Source organism: Solanum dulcamara, chromosome 7 (assembly GCF_947179165.1).
Source record: "Solanum dulcamara chromosome 7, daSolDulc1.2, whole genome shotgun sequence".
Taxonomy (NCBI): Eukaryota; Viridiplantae; Streptophyta; class Magnoliopsida; order Solanales; family Solanaceae; genus Solanum; species Solanum dulcamara.
Genome location: NC_077243.1, coordinates 72,383,400 through 72,403,918, shown reverse-complemented (window position 1 = coordinate 72,403,918; position 20,519 = coordinate 72,383,400).

Sequence of the window (20,519 nt, the reverse complement as noted above, 5' to 3'; positions counted from 1 at the left end):
TAATTGCTACGACTCTTTCATGCTTGATGCCTGCAATGTGCTACTTATATGGGCTACAAATAGTTGTTCTACCCATTTATATTTTATGTTTACAATTTCAAATATCTTTATAACGTTTTGTAAATTCAAACAGTAGTCAAATACTTGATTTGAGGAGTAAAATAGAGATTTCAGGTTGCAGGAACTCTTTAGCTATCATATGAATTTCTTAATTCATACCACAATGCATCTGTAATATGTCTGGATAAGTTGATTATTTCATTTCTTGCAACAGAGTCAACAATTTAAATGTAGCATTATGAAACTATACATTCTCTCGCTGTATGGATTGCCTATAGTCTATGCTACTTGAACTCTCCACACATGTTGCAGCATTCGTGTTAGGTTGTAACACCCTGAATTTTGTTTAAGCTAAGACCGAGTCATCCTCCATATGTGTATGGGGTTGTACCGAATAATTCATAATTGTGTGTATGTGTGGAGATTAATTCTTTAGTGTGAGAATAGATTGGAGATGAATTAAGGTCATAAGGATCTTCAAGCACAAAGTCGAGTTGAAAGCTTCCTTACCGATTGAGTTTCGATAAAAGATTTTACTTAAGTCAAATTCAAACAACCATATCTCTATATATACAAAGATTAAGGTGGCACGTGACCTATCAAATTAAAGGTCTATGAGTGTTCTTTCCAACGCCACCAAATTTGCATCAATTGGAGTTTGGAGTAAAATGTTATGCCCATTTCATAACATTTTACTGGGCACTGTCTTGCTGCGCTCTGGTAGCACGCCCAAGGCATTTTCCGCATGCTAGCACAATGAGGCAGCAGCTACTTCCCTCTCCGCGCGTTGGCCGAGCGTTCAAAGCATTTTCCGCACGCCTGAGGCTTTTTAATAGCCCCCCAAAGACGTAATTCATCTTCCTAATTCAAATATTTACCCTAGAAAGAGAAGTTCTCAAGAAACTGACATCCTCCAAGGTTCATCCATCATCCAAGGTAATATTTGACCATGAAATTCCATAATTGCTTCATGTGAACACCAATTACTATCTTTTACCCATGGAATCCATAGATTTTCAAGAAAATCCACCTCTAAGGTTCAAGAAACAGAGTCTTGCCATCATTTCCTCCAAAGATCTCACCTTTATCAAGAATTAGGAACATATAAGGTTTGTAAGGCTATTCATAGCGTTGGATTGAGTTCGTCGACGCGCCCTACATCTAATTCTATCGATTGTCGAGAATGAGTTGAGTCTAACCTAGTTTCTTGAATTCCGAATGAGTTAATTCTTCTTCTATTGAGTTTCATATAATTATGTATTGAGATTATTGTTGTTTTCTATCTCTCACTTGATTGAAATTGTTGTTAATGGCTACTTTTCCTGAACCCTAATTGATTTGATAATTATGACTTTTACATATATATTTTTGAGCAAAGATGATTGTTTTTATGCATTGATGAAGAAAGTGATTTGAACTAATATATATATATATATATATATATATATATATATATTGAAATTGAGAAAGAGTTTTGACGAGATGTGAATGATATTGAAAGCATATTTTACTAAAAGAACTTGATGATTTGAGCATAAGCATTGATTTCAAATGAGTTTGCTTTTCCATATGAATTGAGTTCTTAAGTCATTCTTGATTTTATTGAGTCTTAAAGCATGATTCGTGAAAGTCTTAATAAGCATGAGTTGCGTTTGAAAGGTTCTTAAACTTCTATTATTTTGAACATGAGTATTTCAAATATAAATGATTGTTTGAGATAGAGTTTTGAGGAGATTTGATTGAGCTTGGTAGCATGTTTTTTTAAAAAAAAATGAAAAAGCATGATGATTTGAGATGAACTCGAGTTTTGAAAAGAGTCCAATGAGACCAGATGAGATGATTTGAATATTTTACTTGATAGATATGCGCATCATATATTTTGGGAGTAGTATTGAGCATCGATTTGGGTAAGAGTATAATTACAACTCAAATCCTATGAACTACATAGTCAACGTAGGATGGAGGGTTAAACCTCTTAAGTCCCAAAACGATGGACTTTGATTGATTATGGATCCAATGATAGTGATTTGTCCCTTACCCTGGAAAAGTATTGGACGGGTGTGGCAACGACAACTCTTCGTTGTACATCACTCGCTCATATGGTGATGGTAGTCGGAGAAAATCCCTAATAATAATACAAAATAAATTATTTGATTTGATTGAGATTGCATACGATTGAGTCGATTTGAAAAACTATGATTGAGTCGATTGAAAGACATTGCATATTTTTAAACTTGCATATTTATTGAGTTGAGTTATTTTTAAAGTTGAGTCCCTTGAGTTGAGTTGAATATCTTGGGTAAGTTTCCTTTCAGCTATATGACATATCGTACATTTCATGTACTGACGCCATTTGGCTTGCATCATTTTATGATGCAGACACAAGTATTAGAGATCCTCGACAAGAGTACCGTTGAAGATTCATTCCCTTCCTGATAGTGGTGAGACCTCCTTGCTATTGGAGAAAACAAAGTTATTTCATTCATTTCTTATGAGTATTTTCGTTTGAGGTAACCATGGGCTTGTCTCGGCACCTTATAGAATAGTTGATAGAGGCTTCATAGACATAGACTGAGTAGATTGGAGTTGATGTTCCTTTTGAGTCTGTTTTGCTCAAACTTTTATTTATAAGATTGGGTTGATTTTCAAAGATTGTCTATTTAAAACTATTCTTTTAGTTGAGCGGTTGAGTTGTTAGCCCACTCGAGTATTTTCTTGATTTATCTGAGTCTTCCGCTGTTTGATTGAATGAGTGATCGGACCAAGTGGTTCACTTGTGGACCAGCAATGGTTTCCAAGTGCCGGTCACGCCTAGGGTACCCAATCGAGGCGTGACATAGGTCCTTCAAAAATACACTACTTTGAAGGAACTGATACATACCCGACGACATTTTTAAAGAGTCTGGGCAACCTAGCCGATAGTTGCTCATTGAATGTGCAAAAACAATTTGAAAGTCACATTTGAGAAGTTCTCAAAGATGTGCTTCTAGCCAATATAGGTTGTATCCTAAGACATTTTCAATGAATGGTTTGGTCATCTGAAGCCAACAGCGGAGCTACCCTTGTCCGAATTTTAGAGTGAAGGAGAATATAATCAAATTTTAGCGGCAGATGAATGGGTTTGTCCCCTGTTTGTGCTATTGATATTCTTGTTTGCAATAATTTACTTCATGAGTCAATCGATAGTAGTCGTTGAATTTATATGACAATTCCTACATTACTTGCTTCAAAGGGTTGTTTGGTGGTTGGTGTAACAATAGGAACTATGTCCTCAATTTCAAAAACAAGTTATGGATCGACTATATGCATTTGTGTTGATTATCGACCATAATATTCTGTTTAAACTCGCCTTATTTCATTACTATACAAAAACAAATGCTCATATATTGCAATATAAGTTATGTATATTTTTTACACGCACAAACTTATGAAAAAGCCAAATCACAATGTAACAAGAAATTGCAACGTAAAATTTCAAAAAAAAACTTGGTTGGCAGGATTAGAACACGATTTTTAGTCATGCCCGATACCCACTCTGGCACGACCACTTCATGTTTCATAACTTCCTGACAATATTAGATATATATATTTAACTTAAAAGTAATACAGTTTTGTTATATATTTGGTATCTCCTTGTTTCATGGTGTGTATAAGTCTTTGAATATTAAAAGACAATCCGATGAATAAAGTATTTCGCGCTTATATAAGGTTTGAGGAAGGGTCACACTTCAAAGGATGCGATATATACAACATATCTTAATACATGTATTAGTGGCTCCTTCACGATTCGAACTCATGAACTAAGGTCACATAAGGACAAAAAAAAAAAACTTCATTATTGAAAAAACATAAATTAGCAACGAATAAATTTTATAACTAACCAACAAAGTTTATCACTAACTAGCTACAAATAATTTAACTATTAATTAACCACGAAATTCGTAACTAATTTCAATTACTTTTTAGTAATTATAACTAGAGATATCATCATCCTAACAAGCTAGTTGGTCTTAATTAATAGCATCAAGTAATCAATAAATTATAGCATCCCAAGAAGCACACAAACGACTGAATTTAGATGCTAAAGAGTTACTTGGATCTCTTATTATGTGGTCACATGTTAAAGGTTTTGGTCACATGTTAAAAGTTTTCAAAAAAAGTTCGGTAGGCTATAATTGAAAAGCAACAAGTGTGTTCTAACTTCTATATAACTCTATTCAATATTCAAAATATGAATTAAAAGGCTTTGAAATGCATTACAAACATTTCAATGTGCAGTGCTAGCAACAATTATAAATTGATGATTTTTGGTGTCACGTTTACTTTTCTTTTTATCATACATATTTATAAATTGACTATGAAGTTAATTCAGATTATTTCACATAGGTTAAGGATAAAACAATATTTTTATGCACCGAAAAGTTTTCATTATGAGTGAATAATAATAATAATAATATATTTTGACTAATTTAAACTATGTTTTGATAAAATAATATTTTTTTGAGTATAAATGAGTGAATAATAATAATAATATATTTTAACTAATTTAAACTATGTTTTGATAAAATAATGTTTTTTGAGTATAATTTTTTCAAATTTCTTGAAAGTATATTATGAATCATCAACTATATTGATTTTAGTATTGGAAGATAACACCAATAGCCAATAACATATCAATATAAGTGAGGTACCTAAAAGGCAGTGTGCATGCAATTTTACTATGGTCTCATGAAGATAGAAAAATTATTGAAAAAACTAAGCTCATACTCCATAAAAGTAAAATAATTATAGATAAATATTTTTTTACAATTCATATCCCCCAAATTATGATATTCGCGATTAAAATACCGTCGCAGTATAATATATTGGCATGGTATCATTGAGGTTGCTTCAATCCTTAATGATACCACCATAGTATATCGGCCTAATCCATCGGTGGCCCCTTAAAGTTGGCACCAACTTTCACTTGGACACCTAAACTAGGAGATGTTCATTTTAGACACCTAATGTAAGGGTCTGATGTGTCATTTTGTCACTTTTTAAGCTGGCACCTCGCGTGTTTTCCACCTACCTGAGGCGCGTAGAAGCTATTTTTTCTTTTGATGTGGCATCAAACAAGGCCTATAACGGTTATATCTCTCTTATCTATATATTTATGCCCCTTCTTCTTCATTTTTGCACTAATTTCTTAGCTTGTTTCTCTGATTTGGAAAAAGAAAAAGGCAAAAATCAGTTCTCTCTTCTTCTTTGTTTTTCTCTCTTTCATGTCACTCTTCTCCTACACTTCCATATCGAGCTTCTCCAACTCTTCCATACCCAAAAAGTCCCTTGCTTTATCAGTGCAATTTCTATAAAAAAAACTAGTTACAAAATGCTAACAGAGAGTGGACACAACCAGAACATATACCTTCTTCTTCAAGGATGAAACATGCAAACAAAAGAAGTAGTTGATAGAAATGTCAAAACGCCCAACAAAAATGCAATCTTCAACACTTGATTTCAACCTTTATACCTGAAAATTAGCAATATAAACTAACATAACAGTTAGTACTAACTAAGAATTGAATGAAAATCAAGAAAGATTGAACTTTCATACACTTACCTAGGTTTTGATCCGTGAACTTGAAGAGGGTTTTGCCTTTGAACTGAAGAGACAATGGAAAGACAGAGTACTATCAAGACCTATATGGGAGTTTCTCTTATCCGACAACCATCACTTATAAGCCAGTGACAGTACAACAAACCAACGTTGTTGCCGCATCCGTTCATACTTTGCCAGGGTATGAACGAATCAACCAATCATGGATCCAATCCAACCAAGTCCTATCATGTCAGGACAATAATTTTGGGGAAGCATCCGACTTTAACGGTTCAATCCCCTCATATATTTGGTGACGTAATTATTGGATTCGAGTTATTACTTACTCTTATCCAATTTGGTGCTCGATACTCCTACCAAGACTCAATGCTCATAAAACTCCATCCAATCAACTCAATCAAATCATATCGACAAGTCTCATTTAGAACCTTATCAAATCATCAATTCTATCACAATCAAACCTCTTCCAATCATACTATTCGATCAATCTCAATCGTATCTTTCAAGAGTAGTTAAATATGAATTTGTAACAATATACAGACCTATCCAATCGTTCCTCTATTCATTAAACACATCCTTTGGGACTCATCACAACTCCAAGATTCTAAATCAACAATTCAAGATGAGCAACATATTTAAGAAAATTAACATATCTAACATAATCAACATAGTTAAGAAAATCAATAAAGTATGTTTAACAACTCATATCCATCAACTCATACTAACATGAAGATTTTAGAAATTTCTTGACTCAACAACATCAACATAACAAGAATCAAATTAATAGATGAAAAGACTCATTTGGACATAAGCCTACCAAGAAACTCCATTCTTATGAACATGTAATCTCAAAGAAGGTGTAGGGCACATGGGTGGACTCAACCCATGCTTTGAGTAGCCTTACATACCTTGTGAAGGCTTTGAAGAAACCTTGATGTTAGGTCTTCAATGGAAGGCTTGAATTCTTGAAGTTCTTGAAGGCAATCCTTGTTGGAAAAGGATTTGAAAGAGAAGAGAGGGGATTTCTAGGGCTTTTTAGAGAGAGGAATGGACTGAAAATAATGGTCCAAAATGTCCCAAGGCTAATGTATATATAAATTGGGAAATGCCCAATTTGCCCTTTCTTCAAAATCTGGAAAAATGGGCTAAAACACTCCTGGCGCTATAGTGGCATGCCGCGCCACTACAGCGCCAAGTCGAATATAAGCTTAAAACCTGCACATCTGATAGTGGCACGTCGCGCCAAGGACCAAACTACTGAGGCTATTTTATGGCGCTATAGTGGCGCGTCGCGCCCTTACAACGCCAAGCCTAAATTTTCTGGATTCTGGAAAATAGGCTTAAAAACCCTACACATCCAATAGTGGCACACCACGCCAGGGACCAAACTACTGAGGTTGGTTTCTGGCGCTATAGTGGCGCGTCGCGCCACTACGGCGCCAAGCCCAGGTTTCCTGCAGTTATAACCTAGGCCTAAAATTCCTGCAGTACTAGTTCGTCTTAGGATAGTCATAAATTTTGACTCCGAACTCCAAAAATTACAATCTTGGCGGCGTTGGAAAGAAGACTCAAAGACCTTTAATTTAATAGGTCATGAGCCACCCAGATCGTCATATTTCAAAAGATATGGTCGTTAGAAGTCGACCCCTTATACGAACTCATTCTAAAACTTAGCCAAGACGAATTCTTTGAATTTAGTTTGGTTCTAGGGATCCTTTGTGACCCCACATCATCCCTAACACTCTTCAATTACTTGGGAACTCATCTTAACTCATGCATACACTTCACAATAGTCGAGTTCGATCCTACACGAATATGAAGAAGGGTCCGAATCTTAGTGAAAAATTTTGGGGGTGTTACATTATCTTCCCCTTGGGATCATTCGTCCTCGAATGACAAGTAAACCAAGTATGGAATCAAGGTACAAATCACAATCAGAGTTCACTCATTCAACCAATCATATTCTCTAATAAATTACTATTCAAACTCAAAATACGCATATAAATTCAAATCAAGAAAATAGGCATTACCTTCAATATTCTCATCGATGAGCATGAATAGATGTGGATATTTATCTTTCATATCTTCTTCCGCTTACCATGTAGCTTCCTCAACAAATTGATTTCTCCACAAGACTTTGACTGAGGCAATCTATTTATTCCTCAATTTACGAATTTGGCGATCAAGAATTTGGACTGGAACCTCTTCATAGGACAAGCTATCCTTAACTCCAATACTATCAATGGGGACTACTAATGAGGGATCGCCCAAGCACTTCTTCAACATCGAAATGTAAAATATCGGATGAATGGCGGCTAGCTCCGAGGGTAACTCTAATTCATAAGCGACACTCTCAATCCTCCTCACCAGCTGGTAAGGACCAATGTATCGAGTACTAAGATTTCCCTTCCTTCCAAACCTCATGACGCCCTTCATGGGTGACACTTTCAAGTACACCCAATCATCCACCTCAAACTCTAAGTCTCTCCTCCTTACATCGGTGTAAGATTTTTGATGGCTTTGGGCTGTCTATAGCCTATCTTGAATAACTCTCACCTTCTCCATAACTTGGTGAACAAAATCAGGACCAATCAACTCAACTTCACTGACCTCAAACCACCCAATTGGTGATCTGCACCTCCTCCCATACAAAGCTTCATAGGGAACCATTTGAATACTTGCATGATAACTGTTATTGTATGCAAACTCTATGAAAGGTAAGTGATCATCCTAATTTCCTTTGAAGTCAAGTACACATGCCCTCAACATATCCTCCAACGTCTGGATGGTGTGCTCCGCTTGGCCATCTGTCTGGGGATGAAAGGTCGTACTAAGGTTCATATTTGAACCCAGTCCCTTCTGAAAGGATCTCCAGAATTAGGAAGTGAATTGAGCTCTTCTGTCTGATATGATAGACAAGGGAACCCCATGTAATTTGACGATCTCCTGAATGTATAATTTTGCATAATCTTCTGTGGTGTCAGTAGTCTTAACTGCCAAGAAGTGAGCCGATTTTGTCATCCTATCCACAATCACCCAAATCGAATCATGTTGTTTTCGGGACCGCGGTAAACCTATAATAAAGTCCATATTGATCATCTCTCATTTCCATTTCCGTATTTCTATGTTCTGAGCTAACCCACATGGCCTTTGATGCTCAACTTTAACCTGTTGGCAATTCGGACACTTGGAAACAAATTTCGCGATATCTCTCTTCATTCCACTCCACCAATAAACTTCTCTTAAGTCATGATACATCTTTATAGAGCTAGGATGAATAGAGTATCTAGAACTATGCGCTTCGGCCATAATCCTTTCTCGTACATCATCAACATCTGGGACACACAATCTATTTTGGTACCCAACACACCATCTCCCCCTTTGGTAAAAACCATCACCTTTTATTTGTGAACAACTTCCTTCAATTAGAGAAGGATGGGATCTTGGTCTTGCTTTTCTTTTACCTCTGCCACTAGTGAGGATGCAGACCCATCCCGAACATTAACTCCACCTTCGTTATTCTCTTCAAGCCAAACTCCCAATTGAGCTAGTCTATGCACCTCTTTAGCTAATTCTTTCCTCCCCTCCTTTATATGGGTAGTGCTACCCATAGACAACCTGCTAAAGTCATTAGCAATAACATTAGCTTTACCTGGATGGTAGAGATGCTCATATCATAGTCCTTGAGTAGCTCGAGCCATCTCCTTTGCCTCAAATTGAGTTCCTTCTAGCCGAAGACGTATTGTAAAATCTTATGATTAGTGAACACGTCAATATGCACTCCATATAAATAGTGGTACCAAATTTTAAGAGCAAATACCACAGCTACCAGCTCAAGGTCATGAATTGGGTAATTTCTCTCATTAATCTTAAGCTGTCTTGAAGTATAGGCTATCACTTTTTCCCTCTGCATCAACACACAGCCTAAACCAACTCTAGACGCATTATAATAGATCATAAAATCCTCTATTCCCTCGGGCAAGGTTAGAACAGGAGCAGTGGTCAGTTTGGTCTTCAATTTCTGGAAACTCTCCTCGCAAGTATCGAACCATTGGAACTTAGCCTTTTTTTGGGTCAGATTGGTCAATGGTGATGATATGGATGAGAATCCCTCTACAAACCTTCGATAATAGCCAGTCAAACCCAAGAAGCTTCTTATATCTGTTGGGGATGTGGGCTTGGGCCAATTTTTCACTGCCTCAATCTTTTAAGCATCAACCTGAATACCATCTCCAGATATAATGTGGCCGAGAAAAGCCACTGATACAAGCCAAAATTCACATTTGGAGAACTTTGCATACAATACCTAGTCTTTCAAAGTTTGCAAGACGACTCTAAGATGATAGGCATGCTCCTCCTCATTCTTGGAATAAACTAAAATATCATCAATGAATACAATCACAAACATATCAAGATATGGCTTAAATACTTGATTCATGAGATCCATAAAAACTGCATGGGCATTGGTCAATCCAAAGGACATAACCAAGAACTCAAAATGGCCATAACGGGTCCGAAATGTTGTCCTTGGGATGTCACACTCCCTCACCTTCAACTGATGGTACCCGATCTTAGGTCTATCTTTGAGAAACAAGTGGCACCCTGAAATTGATCAAATAAATCATCTATTCTGGGGAGAGGGTATTTATTCTTTATGGTGACCTTGTTTAGTTGCCTATAGTCGATACACATTCTAAGGGACCCATCTTTCTTTCGCACGAATAGGACGGGAGCACCCCATGGTGAGACACTCGGCCTAATGAATCCCTTATCTAACAAGTCCTTCAACTGTTCTTTCAACTTTTTCAACTCAGCAGGAGCCATTCTATATGGAGGGATAGAGATAGGCTAGGTATCAGGAAGGACATCGATCCCAAAGTCGATCTCCCTATCAGGAGGGACTCCAAGTAGATCTTCAGGAAAGACTTCAGGAAACTCGTTGACAATCGGGACTGACTCAAGGGATAGAGACTCAATACTGTCATCTTTCACTCGGACAATATGGTAGATACACCCTTTCGAGATTAGTTTTCTGTCCCTAAGATAGGAAATAAACTTACCCTTAGGCACGACAAGACTACCCTTCCACTCTATGACAGTCTCATTCAGGAATTTGAACTTGACAATCTGAGTCCTACAATCAATAGAGGCATAACAGACATAAAGCTAGTCCATGCTAAGGATCACATCAAAATCAACCAAGTCCAACTCAACTAAGTCAGCCAAGGTATCCCTGTGATGGATTGACACAGTGCAATCTCTATAGACTCTCTCAGCTAAGACAGAATCACCGACAGGAGTAGCTACACTAAAAGGCTCAAGAAGACATTCAGGAATTTTATTGAATTTACTAGCCATATAAGGAGTCACAAAAGATAGTGTGGCACCCGGATTCATCAAAATATAACAGTCAAGAGAAGAGACTCGTATCATACCCATCACAACGTTTGGGGAGTTCTCCTGATCTTGGCGACTACCAATGGCATATAGACGATTTGTACCTCCACTTGTACCTGAAGTAGTGCTCCCTGGATCACCTCTAGCTGGTGGTGCGGTGGTAGAAAACTGGGCTCTATCTCCCCATGTTGGACATTCCTTTTGAAAATGGTCCATTTGGCCGCATTTATAACAATCAACCCTTCCCGCTCTGCACTCTCCCAAGTGGATCTTACCGCACTTGCCGCATGATGGCTTCCCTTTCAAACCTTGACCCACGCTAGCCTGGGATTGAGAACCCTAAGATATGATATTCTGGTGACTTTGTCCCTACCGATCATACTTGTTATGCAGCATATGTGCACTTGCGGTGGACGAGGCATAGTTGGAAGGCCTCTTCTGGAAGAAGGACATGTTGCCCTTATTTTGCCTCTGTTCATTCTCATGTCCCGCTAATTTTTCCTTCTTGCTCAGATGCTCCTCCCTGTCTTTCCTCTTCTCATCCTCCACCTATTGAGGATACACCATAAATCTTGAAATATCCATGTCGGAGATTAATAATGCTGCTTAGCACTCTTTTTTCACATGTCTTCCCAATTCGGAGACAAATTTCCTCATCTTCGACCTCATATCTGGGATCATTTCTGGAGTATATCTGGACAGTTGGATGAACCTCAGACTGTACCCTCTTGTTTCAGATTCACAAACTCTTCCATTTTCGCTTCCTTCAATTCTCTGGGAAAGAAGTGGTCAAGAAAGGCTCCCTCAAATTATTCCCACATAGCAGGTTCAGCATCCTTACCTCTACCTTGTTCCCATTGGTTATACCAGATGTTTGCCACATCCTTGAGCTGATAAGATACCAACTCAACTTCCTCGATCTCCGTAGCATGCATATCTTTCAGGATCTTCTACATCTCATCAATAAAATTCTAAGGGTCTTCATCAACTTTAGACCTCATGAATGTCGGCGGATTCATTCTCAAAAAGTCTCTAATTCTTATGGCAGCAGACGGCTCTTGGGAACTAGAGCTAAGAGTTGGCGAACTCTGGTTACCATTGCGGGCAGCCACTAATTGAGTGAGCATGGCAATCGCTCCTCGAAAGTCTGCCTCTGAGGTTGGTGCAGGCAGAGTAGTAGGCACTTGAGGTGCCTCAGTATACCTTGTAGGTCAGCCCCTAGTCCTCGATGGGAGTACCTCTAACTATGGTATCTCTGCATTATCAGTGTTTCTCTAGCTGGCAGTACGTTTAGGAGGCATTGTCTACAACGTATAAACGCACGAATTAGAAAGAAAGTTTTATAGAGTTTAACTCTATCGCACGAATTCAGAGTATGAAAGAAGTGAAACAATTCTTAATGTCTTATAGCCTCTTGCTTATAAGTGTGGTGCACAACATACCCATAAGCAAGACTCTACTAGACACGGCTTCATAGACTCCCTAGGACACTTGAACTCTATGCTCTGATACCATGTTTGTCATACCCCGAGAGGGTACCCTAGACGTGGCCGGCACTCGAAAGCCATTTCTGGCCTTCAAGCGAACTACTTGGTCCAGTCACACTTTTATTCAATCACATTCTATCGACGGAAAATTCTATTATAGGACTATTATCCCTAATCTAGGGCCAAAGGCCAAACAACTATCAAAACAATAATCAGCTAGAATAAAACTAGTCAAAACGAACAAATTAACATTTCAACACTCTAGTCTATGAAGCCTCTATCAACAATCTAGGAGGTGCCAATGACAAGTCCATGTCTACCAAAAGTCAAAATAAAGGAAATAAATCAAAGCTGCAAGATAAGTCTCAGTATCCTTCGAAAATTGGGAGGACTCACCAACTAGCGGGAAGTAAGTGGATCTTCAACGGTGCACCGGTTGATGATCTCGAGTATCTATCTCTGCATCATGAAAAGATGCAGGCCAAATGGCGTCAGTACATGAAATATATGAGTATGTAAAATGGCCGAATGAAACAAACATCAAGGGAGAATCAGATCAACTCGAAATCTCAACTCAAGAGAAAGAACAACTCAATCAAGTATCCTAAGTCTAAACAGGGATATGATTTAGACGGGACCAATCACATACAATTTAACACAATCTGACTCAAAGTACTATCAATACCTATATGAGAGTTTCTCTTATCCGACAACCATCACTTATGAGCCAGTGACAGTATAACAAACCGATGTTATTACCGCGTCCGTTCATACTTTGCCAGGGTATGAACGAATCAACCAATTATGGATCCAATCCAACTAAGTCCTATCATGTCAGGACAATAATTTTGGGGAAGCATCCGACTTTAACGGTTCAATCCCCTCCTACATTTGGCGACGTAGTTATTGGATTCGAGTTATTACTTACTCTTACCCAATTCGGTGCTCGATACTCCTACCAAGACTCAATGCTCATAAAACTCCATCCAATCAACCCAATCAAATCATATCGACAAGTCTCATTTAGAACCTTGTCAAATCATCAATTCTATCACAATCAAACCTCTTCCAATCATACTATTCGATCAATCTCAATCGTATCTTTCAAGAGTAGTTAAATATGAATTTGTAACAATATACAAACCTATCCAATCGTTCCTCTATTCATTAAACACATCCTTTGGGACTCATCACAACTCCAAGATTCTAAATCAACAATTCAAGATGAGCAACATATTTAAGAAAATTAACATATCTAACATAATCAACATAGTTAAGAAAATCAATAAAGTATGTTTAACAACTCATATCCATCAACTCATACTAACATGAAGATTTTAGAAATTTCTTGACTCAACAACATCAACATAACAAGAATCAAATTAATAGATGAAAAGACTCATTTGGACATAAGCCTATCAAGAAACTCCATTCTTATGAACATTTAACCTCAAAGAAGTTGTAGGGCACATGGGTGGACTCAACCCATGCTTTGAGTAGCCTTACATACCTTGTGAAGGCTTTGAAGAAACCTTGATGTTAGATCTTCAATGAAAGGCTTGAATTCTTGAAGTTCTTGAAGGCAATCCTTGTTGGAAAAGGATTTGAAGGAGAAGAGAGGGGATTTCTAGGGCTTTTTAGAGAGAGGAATGGACTGAAAATAATGGTCCAAAATGTCCCAAGGCTAATGTATATATAAATTGAGAAATGCCCAATTTGCCCTTTCTTCAAAATCTAGAAAAATGGGCTAAAACACTCCTGGCGCTATAGTGGCGCGCCGCGCCACTGCAGCGCCAAGTTGAATATAAGCTTAAAACCTACACATCTGATAGTGGCGCATCGCGCCAAGGACCAAACTACTGAGGTTGTTTTATGGCGCTATAGTGGCGCGTCGCGCCCTTACAGCGCCAAGCCTAAATTTTCTGGGTTCTAGAAAATAGACTTAAAACCCTGCACATCCAATATTGGCGCGGCGCGCCAGGGACCAAACTACTAAGGCTGGTTCCTAGCGCTATAGTGGCGCATCGTGCCACTGCGGCGCCAAGCCTAGGTTTCCTGCAGTTACAACCCAGGCGTGAAATTCCTGCAGTACTAGTTTATCTTAGGATAGTCATAACTTTTGACTCCGAACTCCAAAAATTACAATCTTGGCGGCGTTGGAAAGAAGACTCGAAGACCTTTAATTTAATAGGTCATGGGCCACCAGATTGTCATATTTCAAAAGATATGGTCATTAGAAGTTAACCCCTTATACGAACTCATTCTAAAACTTAGCCAAGACGAATTCTTTGGACTTAGTTTGGTTCTAGGGATCCTTTGTGACCCCACATCACCTCTAACACTCTTCAATTACTTGGGAACTTATCATAACTCATGCATACACTTCACAATAGTCGAGTTCGATCCTACACGAACGCGAACAAGGGTTCGAATCTTAGTGAAAAATTTTGGGGGTGTTACATGAAGATCAACTTTTGACCATTTAATCTTAAAGTTATATGACGTGTAAAGTTGGTAGTGTTGTCAGGATATATTTGGTCAACTAATATATGTGGAGAAAAGTGTAATACATGCTCTAAACTCCAACTTCAGATTATTTAAAAAGTGTCAAAATGACACATCAGTCTCCCGAAGGTTCTGTGGAAATTCAATAAGAAGACCCTTAAATAATATTAAAGCCCTCATACATACAAAAGAGAACTAGAGAATTTGTACCGAGAATACAAATATTTGAACAAGACCAAAAAGGATAATTTCAGACTAGAACAACTACTAGACATAATCTCTAGATTAGAATATAAACTTGTTACCCAACTTAATGCTAGACATAATTTATGAAAAGACATCCTGTCCATAGAGACTACAGATCTAGATATTGGTTATTATATAGGGAATATAAGCTAAAAGAAACAACTATAAAATTGAAAAAATCTTTAGAGAACTATCTTCACATAGTAGAAACAATAGATGCTATAGACAAAATTTATCAAATCAGAGAAAGACGATTGGTAAGAGGAGACCTTATAAGTGCACTAAAGTGGGAAATCCAAAACCAAGAGAGTGATCTGAAATATAGTAGTAATAGAATTGCTTGGTGTTATAGACGAATCAGTGAAAAATCATACCAATTGGGATAAAATTGTCATGCAAAATCAGCTTTTGTTCTAAAAATATAAAAGAGTATCTAGTTGGTTACAAGAAGAATTAAGACATAACTCAGAAGTTAAACAGTCAAGAAAAGAATTACGACTTGTTATAAATCAATACTCCCCATATCACCCAGACCAAAATACCACCTATCTACAGACTCAATTAAACAATCTAGAAACACAAATAGTATACTCTAACATTAAAATAAGACAATATAACTAAACTCGATTCCACTAGGATAAATATTAATGACATTAGAATACATAAGAAGAGTTAGGCAAAAACAAAAGTGGATATACGAAGAAAAGAAATACAGGACCGAACTTAAGAAAAACCTAGCCTGGTTAGAACAGCAGCTAGACAACCCAGCTTTCAAAATAAAACCATATACAACAAAAGAAATATATAAAGAACATACTGAATTAAGAGCAGAACTACTAAGACAGATTACCGAAATAAAAGAAGATATAACATTTAGCAAATATAGGATAGAACTATATAAAGTACTTTGGCAATTTACTTCTTTAGGATAGAAAAAATAGATCCTTTAAAACACTTAGAATATTTAGATCTTAGAATACATCCAGAAAGGAAATACAGAATTATACATAAAACAAATACCATTAGGTGTAATTTCTCGCAAGGAACATATATTACACTCTGAAGACAAACATCATAATACGTTAGTCGACCTAATCATAAATCTTAGTGATAATACTCAGCTAAAAGACAAGGTAATAATACGCCTCCTAGAAACTATAGAATCTATCATAAACAAACAAACAAAGACTTTAAATAAGTTAGAACAAAACTTCGACTTCCTTAAAACGCAACAATAGAAAAGTTAGAATACTTTAATAATATAGAATCCCTAATAAGTTATAAAGAATTAATGAATGAAACAACTAGTGCTCATAGTGCGAGCCCTTTCCAAAGAACCAGCCCAGCAGCAAATGTAACACATGCTTCAGGCAATCTGTCAAGAAAAGCATGGCCTACAACACAAGAAATAGAAATAAGAGACAATGTTAAACCAGCAGGTAGAAGGATGCCTTTAGAAGAACCTATTAAACTACAAGAAGGAGGAAACAAAGGAAAAATACTTAACATAGCTGCTCATGATCCACAAATGTGGAACACAGTAATAGACGTGTGGAAAGGAATAATTGTAGCAGACTTCATAAAAAACTATCACGAAACAGACGCAAAAATAATGTATAAATATTTAGAAACCTTTTTAAGAGAATCATGTAAAGCAGTTTGGGAAGCATATAAACAGACTTACCCTCAAGAATTTCAAGGATTAATAGAGTTAGGACCAAATCCATACAATTTTGCTAATAAAATACATATTTTGTTAACAGGAGAAGATCCCAATAGTGGATTACTAGCCTTACAAAGAAATGCAGTAATAAAATTAGAATAGTTAAGCATCACAAATTAGATGCATATTAAAGACTTTTTAAAGGATTATTTCTATTATTGCACAGTTAGTGGAAATACATTTGATGACAAACTAGGTAAAAAACTATTTCATAAGTTGCCTGGAGCTCTAGGAAGAGAAATAGAAGAAAGATGGTATAAGAGAGCAGGAGTATTACAAGACCCAAATGTTTTATCGTCAATAGGACAAAAGATACAACATGTAATTGAAATACTACAAGAGAAATGTACTAATATACAAATTCAGAAACAACTTAAACAAAATAAAATGAACTTTTGTAAATCAGTTATTTATACAACTCAAAGTTATGACAAAAGACCACAAAAACCAAAGAAGCATAAAAGACAATCATACTATAACCCAAAACCATATAAATGTAAAAAATATTACCTAAAAAGATCATCAGCAAGAAAACCTTATTTAAATAGAGATAGACACGTCAGAAAATATAGAAGTGATATGAACTATAAAAATAAATTAGAATATTATGCATGTGGAAGTATAGACCATTTAGCTAACATATACCCTAAAAGAAATAATATAAGAACTAGAAACTCTCAATTAATAGAAGAACTATAGGAGACACTTTTAAATGTAGACGAATGTATGTCAGATACAGAAAGTATATACTCCATTGTAAGTGTCGAAGTAGCAGAACAAACCCAATCTGAATCCTTAGATTCAGAAGAAGATAATTTAGTAAACGAAATAGGATTAGACAGAGGAATGATAAATTTAGAAGACCTACAATTAAGTACCATGATGAACGTAGAATGTCATCATAATTTTGAGAGACATAAAGGTATAGATAGCAATCAATGTAACATATATAAATGGTACCCCAATAGAGCAAATAGAGCTAAATGTCATAAATGTTATATGGAAGCATGTATTACATGTATAGAGACTAAATTAGAAATAAAAGTAGGAAAACAAAAAGAACCACAACAAGATAAGGTAACTACAAAAGACTCAGTAACGGATTTACGATTAATAACCCTAGAAACCAGAATAAATGAAATAGAGCAAAGATTAATATATTTAGAAAAAGGTAAACGGAAGGTAGAAGAAGAAGAAGAAGAAGAAGAAACACTAGGAACAATATATTTAGATAACATCGAAACAGAATTGATGAATATAGAAGAAAATAATACTAGCTTTATTTGTAATGAAGATAAACAATTTGGAACAGTTAATGTATTAGCTAGAGTTAAAATTAAAGACATAGAAATAGAAACTCTAGCCTTAGTAGACACAGGATGTACAAGTTGTCTTATAAATAAAAGAATATTGCCCGAAAAAGTATTAAAAACAATTAAAGAACCTATATCAACAATACAAATGGATGGAACCTATAATTTTTATAATCATTACATAGAAAAAGCCTAAATAAGCTTTATTAATACTTGTAATGAATTTTATAAACCTACTTATAATATGTATAAAATACTAGCTAAAGACTTAGATATAAAAACCGACCTAGTAATAGAATAATATTTTCTCATACAAAATAATGAAAGTTGTTTGTTTTCCAAAGACGGAATAATGTGGCTGCCTGTTGTACAGATTGCAAAAATGGCAATAGGTGTACTAAAAAAACCTGTATGAAGAACAGGAAGAATACTTAGAAGATACATACTTAGAAGACATAGAAAAAGATTATACCTTAATAAATATAGAAACAGAATTCTATAATTTCCAAAAAGGGATAAATGCACTAGAAAAAATAAAAAAACCCAAAGATTTAGATAAAATAATTTTAATACTAGATGAAATGGAAATAATTGGAGAAAGACTCCTAGTACATTAGGATAATAACAAGATTATGTGTAAACTAGAAATAATTAACCTAGAATATATCATAAAAACAGCTGCTATCGAAGCTAATAACGAAGATACAGAAGAATTTAGTAAACAAATTAAAGAATTACTAAAACTAGAAGTAATAAGATGATCCACCTCTAAACATAGATCAGTTGCATTCATGGTTAGAAACCATAGTGAGCAGGTAAGAGGAAAAGCAAGAATGGTAATTAATTATAAAAAATTAAATGATAACACTAAAACAGATGCATACAAGTTACCAGACAAAAATGAATTGATAAATAGAATACAAGGTAAAAGGTTTTTTAGCAAATTTGATTGTAAATCAGGATATTGACAGGTAAAAATGCACCCAGAAAGTATAGAATGGACAGCATTCACTTGTCCAAAAAGACATTTCGAATGGCTAGCCATGCCTTTCGGGTTGATGACTGCACCACCTATTTTCCAATGAAAAATGGATACTCTATTCGGAGAATATAAAAACTTTGTATTAGTTTATGTAGATGATGTACTAGTGTTTAGTAAAGACATACAAGAACACTTAGGACACTTACAAACAGTGTTTCATTTATTTGTTAAAAATGGAATCATAATTAGCAAAAAGAAAATGGAACTATGTAAGACTCATATTAATTTCTTAGGAGTAACAATAGGAGAAGGTAAAATAAAGTTACAACCACACATAGCTAAAAAAGTACTAGACATGCCAGATAAACTAGATACTACTAAAGAACTTCAAAAAAAATTAGGATTAGTAAATTATGCTAGAAATTTTATTAAAGATTTAGGAAAAATAGCAGGACCTTTATATGCTAGAACAGGTAGCAAAGGACAAAAACATTTTAATATAGAAGATATTAAACAAATTCAGCAAATTAAAGAAAAGGTTAAACATATATCAGATTTACAAATCCCCCTCGAAACAAATTATTCAATAGTACAAACTGATGGAAGTCAGCTAGGATGGGGAGCTGTGTTAAAAACTAGACCAAATAAATATAGTAGTAAGAATGAAGAAAAAATATGTGTCTACCAAAGCGGTAAATATAAAGAAAAAGGAAATATGAGTAGTATAGACGCAGAAGTTTTAGCAATAATATATAGACTGAACAGTTTTAAACTATACATATTAAATAAACCAGAAGTGTTAGTAAGAACGGATTGTAAAGCAATAGTAAAGTTTCACCAGACAATCAATAGTAAAACAAGTAGTAAAAGAAGATGGCTAAATTTTATGGATGTTCTATCTATATACAATAATATAGTTTTTGAATATGTAAAGGGAAAAGATAATAATTTAGCTGATCAGTTGAGTAGATTGCAACTAAAAACAAATTAAACATCTGTGTTTCAGCATGAGACCCACTGGCCAACAGCTAGCAGACAAAAGTAAGGGAATAGCCCCAGCAGACTCATATGCTCAGACATTGCTTGGTAAGCTTAATTTCAGACCTCAGGGAACAATTGAGATGATGGAGCGAATTTACTTCGGTAAATTTAATTTAATCTCCTATCCTCAATGTAACCTGTCTTTTAGAATACTCCCAGAATGTAA